Here is a 6,374-nt window from a genome sequence, read left to right on the forward strand (position 1 = left end):
GTTGTTACTAGACCCCCAAGTCTCCAGCTCCTCCAGCTCATCCTCTCTTCTGGGCTCCAAACCCATCCATCCAATTGCTTTCTTCATGTGCATTCTATAATTACTTCATGTGCATGCTATAATTACCTGAACATGCTATATTTTTCCTCCCAGGCCCTTGTTCTTCCTGTGTTTTATGTACTGGTAATACCACCTACCCTAGGTACCCAAACAATGAGTCTGAAACTCATAGCCACATTTCCCTTCCTTGACCTCATACATTCAACAACGCAGCTAGTATTACCAGTTCTACCCCATTAATATTTTTGGATCCCCTTTCTCTACTTCAAGGCAACTTCTGTGAGCAAAAGCCCATTAAAAGTAAAACCTATGCAGCCAATCTTTTGTTCCCTACTCTACCACCCATTATCTTCATCCTGTATAGCAAATGCTGGGTCATCAAGGACTCACAGAAGCTCTTTGGTAGGAGAGCAAGGGGAGGTGATTATAAAAACTCGTAATTTGTGTATTTCTTTTTTAAAATTTTTTTTTAGTTGAGAATAGTTGACACACCGTGTTTCTTTTCTCCTTTTCACATAATAAAAAGGACAGTGTTGTTATAAAACATTTGATTTTCCGGACATGGAGAAGTTTCTTCCCAAGCCTACTTTTCTCTTACGGGTTACTAATTAGCCCAAAATATTAGGAAAGTCCAAGAAGATGGGAAAACAGCAGGCTAAATAATTAATTGTAAACATACTGTGCCATTTTGCCCATCTCTTCCTGAGTGTATGTAGATGGATGACTCTAGGCAGATTTCTTCAGTTCTCCATTATGAAATGTGAAGGTCTTGAATCAAGTTTTGATATATGTTCAAGCCACTGCTGGAATTTCAAGACCCTCATGATAAAAACATTTTTTTTTTCCTTTTTGAGGACATCAGTCCTTCTTTGCCCTTTTGTTATATACTTATTTTTTAAAATTTCTTTTTTTTTTTAATTTTGAGGGAAGTAGAAACAGTGCAGAGTTTTTAAGTGATGAATTGATGTCTTGTTAAAGTTTAGGTCAAATATGGGTAAACACTGCACTCCCACATACAGAGATCTTATATTTACTCCTCCTCTTTATTATTTAATCCATACTTTATTACTTTAGCCACCATTATCCTTTAGCTAGAGAAGAAATGAATATTCAAAGTAATAGGAACAAGATCTCTTTTCTTTAAACAAATATGTTCCAAGGACATAAAAGATATTTTTCTTGTTCTTGCTCCTCCGAGGGAGTTCAGACTGTATATATGTATGTAAATTTACTTTGACTGTATAACGATTTCTTTTTTCTTTTGTGTATGTGGGAGGAATAGAAGAATGTTCAGTAAGAACAATTTTGAGATATTTTACCCTGGTATCATTTTGTGAGATGACTTAGCAATTCAAGTCAATCCTTTCTTCCTCTATTCCTATTATGAAGGTACATTTGTATTTTAAGGTTGATTTGTTGCTTAGCTGAATATTATATTTTAATGTCTGCTGGCAAGTTTAACTTAGAGTTTTTTACTAGCCACCCACACTGCCATGGCAAAAATCATATCTTAATTCTATGGAGGTGTATGTACATATATAAATATATACACATATATATGTACATACATATGTATGTAATTATTTATATTTTGGCCATTAAAATGATTTTTAAAATGCACCAATAAATACATAAATCAACCAACATTATACTAGGCCAGGGAGGGGGAGAGTTTCCTAGGAATATAAAATAAAGTAAAAGGTTTTCTGTAATATAATAAAAATTGGGAAGACAAAATCAAATACATCTGTGTGTGGGCCCCTGGCCGGCTCAGTCAATTAAACATCTGCCTTTGGCTCGGGTCATGATCTCAGGGTCCTAGGATCGAGCCCCATGTTGGGCTCCTTACTCAACAAGGAGTCTGCTTCTCCCTCCCTCTCTGTGCTCTCACTCTCACTCTCATTCTCTCCCTCTCTCTCTCAAGTAAATACATAAAATCTTAAAAAGAAAACCAAATACATTTATGTGAAAAATATATTAACAAATTAACCTAAAATATATGTCAGTTTAATATTTAAATTTTGTTGACTTCATAACTATTTCTGAAAAATTAACTGATTTTCTAAAAGAAGAAAAAGTTATGATTTTTGAAAAGATGTTTCATTTAAAAATGTATATGACTATATTAATTTATTATAAAAATGAATCTTAATTCTAGCTCACTTTATCAGTAATCTTAATCAAGTACCAACTAGGTATAAAGCGTCATACTAGGTCCCTGCACTCAAAGACCTTACAGTGCAGATGGAAATAAATCGCTGTGACTCACTTTGCTAATTAACAAAGGTATATTTATCAGAAATGATTCTAGAACAGTGGTTCGCAACCTTAGCTGTACATTAGAACCATCAGGGGCACTACTATGATCTCTCCTCCACAGATCCGGGTTTAGTCTATCTGGGAAGTCACCTGGGCATTGAGATTTTAAAAATTTTCCACAAGATTCTAATGTGTAGCCAAAATTGAGAACCATTGATCTAGGTCCTAAGAAGAAAACATTATCTTTACCTGGAATAATCAGAGAAAGCTTCCCACAGGTGACAGATTTTCCATTGATAATCAATCAAACTAGGTTTAAAGGTGAGAGAAGTACCTGATATACAGAGAAGAGGCAGGAATATCAGAAACATGGACAATTAGGCAAGAAACAATACTAAGGCAAGGAATTGCTAGTAGTATTTGTTGAACAATGGGTAGAACAGAATAGGTGACCCACTGGCAATATATATGCTATATTACTTCTTCTGATCTTGACCCATACTTCATAACGTATACAAATGATACATTATCAATGTTCTACCTCTTGGTAGACAATGCAGGTTGCCACAACCCTTTACTTTCACCTGTATCCCCAACATTTACAAGTCCTACCATTATCCTTCTATCATTAAAAGATAGAGTCTCTTTCCTCCTCGTCAATCTGGCCTGGCCTTATGACATTTTTTAACCAACAGGATGCAGTAGAAGTAAGTAAAGTCCAGATCCAAGCCTAGACCTTGAGAGTCCTTGCATATTTCCATTCTCCCTTTCTTTTTTGAAGCCTGCCCAGCTATAACAGAAGCAGCCCAAAATGTCTGCTAAAAGCAGAGGCATGATACGCCAGCTGAGATCATCAGCAAGTCCAGCTGTTGAGCAGCTGACCCTAACTATAGAAGTGAGCTTCACTAAGACCAGAAGGACCACCCAATTAACCCATTTCAAATGACCACCCTATAAAATTGTATTACAAATAAATGGCTGTAATATCCACTAAGTTTGGAGTAGTTTGGTTTGCATCAAAAGCTGATTAGTAAAGCCTCATTTCCCCAGCTACAGTGACTGACCCAAGGGGTAGACGAAACTAGGTTGATATAAGTTCTTTCTCAGAACATTTTCAGCTGGTAAAGAGAGAGACTCTCCTTTTCTTGAGTTATCAAACTGGAAGTATATGGGCACAGAACTTTCTAAAACTGGGTGTCCTGTTGCATGGAGAAAAACCATGTGTAGGGAAAAAAAAGTATGAGGAAATGAAAACAAGAGACAGAGAGAGTGAGAATGCCATTTTTGGCAGTCTTCATCCATGATTCTAAGTATCCCTTAAGGCCTAGTCTGTTCCTGTCTCCTCATTGGAGATTGGTTATAAATCAATACATTCCTCTATTTGGTTTAAACTAGTTCCAGTTGGGTTTCTGTCATTTGCAATTGAAAAAGTCCTCACTCAAACTGTTTAGCCAATCAGGAAATAATAAAATTAAGTGATTGAGTTACTGAACAACTCAGTATTTCACACGCAAAATAAACTATTCAATCAATAAACATTTATTTAGAATCCATTCTAAAGAAGACACTAGGCTATGATGTGACAATATGATCCTATTCTTAAAGGATTTGTATTCAAGGCTTCATAATCAAGAGAAAAGAGGTACCAGAAAGTTCCCTAACCTAGTTTTAACAAAGTGAATTCTCAGTTTAGTCTTGAGAGGAAATAAGGGCTCAGCCCAATGAAGAGGTCAAAGAAAGCATTCTAGGGAAAAGATCATGATTGTAGCCTTATCTTCATTAAAATATACCCCTCATTATTTTGCTGATACACCCAAAGCTATAATTTTATCTTATTTTTAATTTTTTTAAGTAAGCTCTATGCCCAACTTGGGGCTTGAACTCACAACCGGAGATCAAGATTGGCATCTTCTACCAACTGAGCCTGCCAGGCACCCCTAGAATCTTATTTTTTACAAAATAAAATGGTAAAGAAAGGAAGAACCAAAACTTATATTTTTAGATACTATGTGTCAGGAACTACATAAGGTATATTTTTTAAATTTTTAAATTAACTGACTAATTTACTTAGAGAGCATATGCAAGAAGGGGGAGGGGCAGAGAGGGAGAAAATCTTGAGCAGACTCCACACTGAGCCCAGAGTCCATCGCAGAGCTCCATCTCATGACCCTGAGATTGTGACCTGAGCTGAAATCAAAAGTCAGATGTTCCACTGACTGAGCCTCCCAGGCACCCTAAATGAGATACTTTATAAATCATCTCTTTTAAACATATTTGAGGAAGGATTTGTATTATCTCTTTGTAGTTTCACTGTAATCCTTTGGAATAGGGGACATTATATCCCATCTTATTTCATATGGCACCTGGCAAAAATTAGCTTCGGAATAGGAAATTAAGTTTAGATTTTCTTTTCGTTTGGAAGACTAGAAATATATTTAAAAGACAAAATTAAGTCTGATATGTAATGTATTCCAGAATATATATGTATTAGAGTATACTAGATATAGTCTATATTCTATATATTCTATATATTATAAAAGAATATAGAAAAGAGTTTAGAGATATTTTTCTGGCATCAGCTTACTCATTGACTGGAATTCACTGATTTAAAAAATTTTTAGTGATTTAATTTAATTTTAAAAATTTAAGTTTATTGGGTGATGGACATTAGGGAGAGTATATGTTGTGGTGAGATCTGTGTATTGTATAAGACTGATGAATCACAGACATGTACCCCTGAAACAAATAATACATGATATGTTAATAATTAAAACAATAAATAAAAAATAAAAATTAAGTTTTTTTAATTTTTAATTTTTAGTTTTAACTTAATTTTGTTTTCCTTTTTTTAACTTAAATTCAATTAGACACTATATAGCACATCATTAGTTTCAGATGTAGTGTTCAATAATCCATCAGTTGCATATGACACCAAATGCTCATCATATCACATGCCCTCCTTAATTTTATGTTATTATTGACTTAAGATTCTGCAAACGTTTGTTCCACATCTGAAATTATAGCTTAAGTTTCTTGCCACTATTTCCTTTAAAATACTTACAGAGAAACATCTTGGAAATATTAACAAAACTGCACTTAGATATTATTAGCTAAAATTGTAATGCAGAAATTATTTCTTAGGGTTGAAAGTTCAAGTCTTCTGGTTCTAAGCAGGGTCTTTGAGTTTATGCTTATCATATATTGACTTTTTAAAACTTATAAACATTGCTCCCTCCCCAACATGTTCCTATGAAAAATTTTCAAAAGAACAGTGCAAGCTGTGCTCTTAGCCATTATATATAATGGTTTACAATATTTTAGTGTTTATAAATATTTAGATATATTTCTGATTACAATCAGCAGAGGAAAGACTGATAGAACAGGAGAATAATGATAACTGAAGGGAAAATGATTCTTTTAAAAAGTCAAAGGAGATGAAACCATGAATGGTAGTAGAGGATCTGACATTTGAAAGTCATTTTCCATTATAATAGACAAGTACAGTTGCTTTTGTTATTCTTGCTGATGCTATTGCTAATGTTGTAATTGATGACAATAAGGGTGAGGAAAGATGGTGTCCAGGGAGACTTGGAGATGGCGGAAGCTTACCTGTGATGATTTCCGTTGTCACAATGAACTATGAGACCAGACTATTATTCCCAAGTGAGGATGAAGAGGGAAGGCAGACTGTTTATGGAGAAAGAAGATATGAACTCTTGGAATATGGAAAGATCTGACACTGTTGGTTGCATTTGAGTGTCTTTCCATTTTTTGATCACACACTTCATTGAAAATAGCACAGTTGTATCATTTTTTTCCAGAAAAATTCAACTACTGACTGTAGGTATGGGGAAGTCAGAGAGTAAGGTTTTATCTAGTGCTGAAATTTTGCCAGGAAAGATTGATGCAAGGTGAGTGTGGACCATGTCACTATGATCATCCAGGATTATACTGGGGTAAACACCTGGGCATAAACTGGGTCAGTCCCTCTCCTGAGACTGAAGGAGAGGGACTTTTCTGTTGGGTATGTAATAAGATAAATATCACATGATTCC

Source organism: Martes martes, assembly GCF_963455335.1.
Source record: "Martes martes genome assembly, chromosome: 5".
Lineage (NCBI taxonomy): Eukaryota > Metazoa > Chordata > Mammalia > Carnivora > Mustelidae > Martes > Martes martes.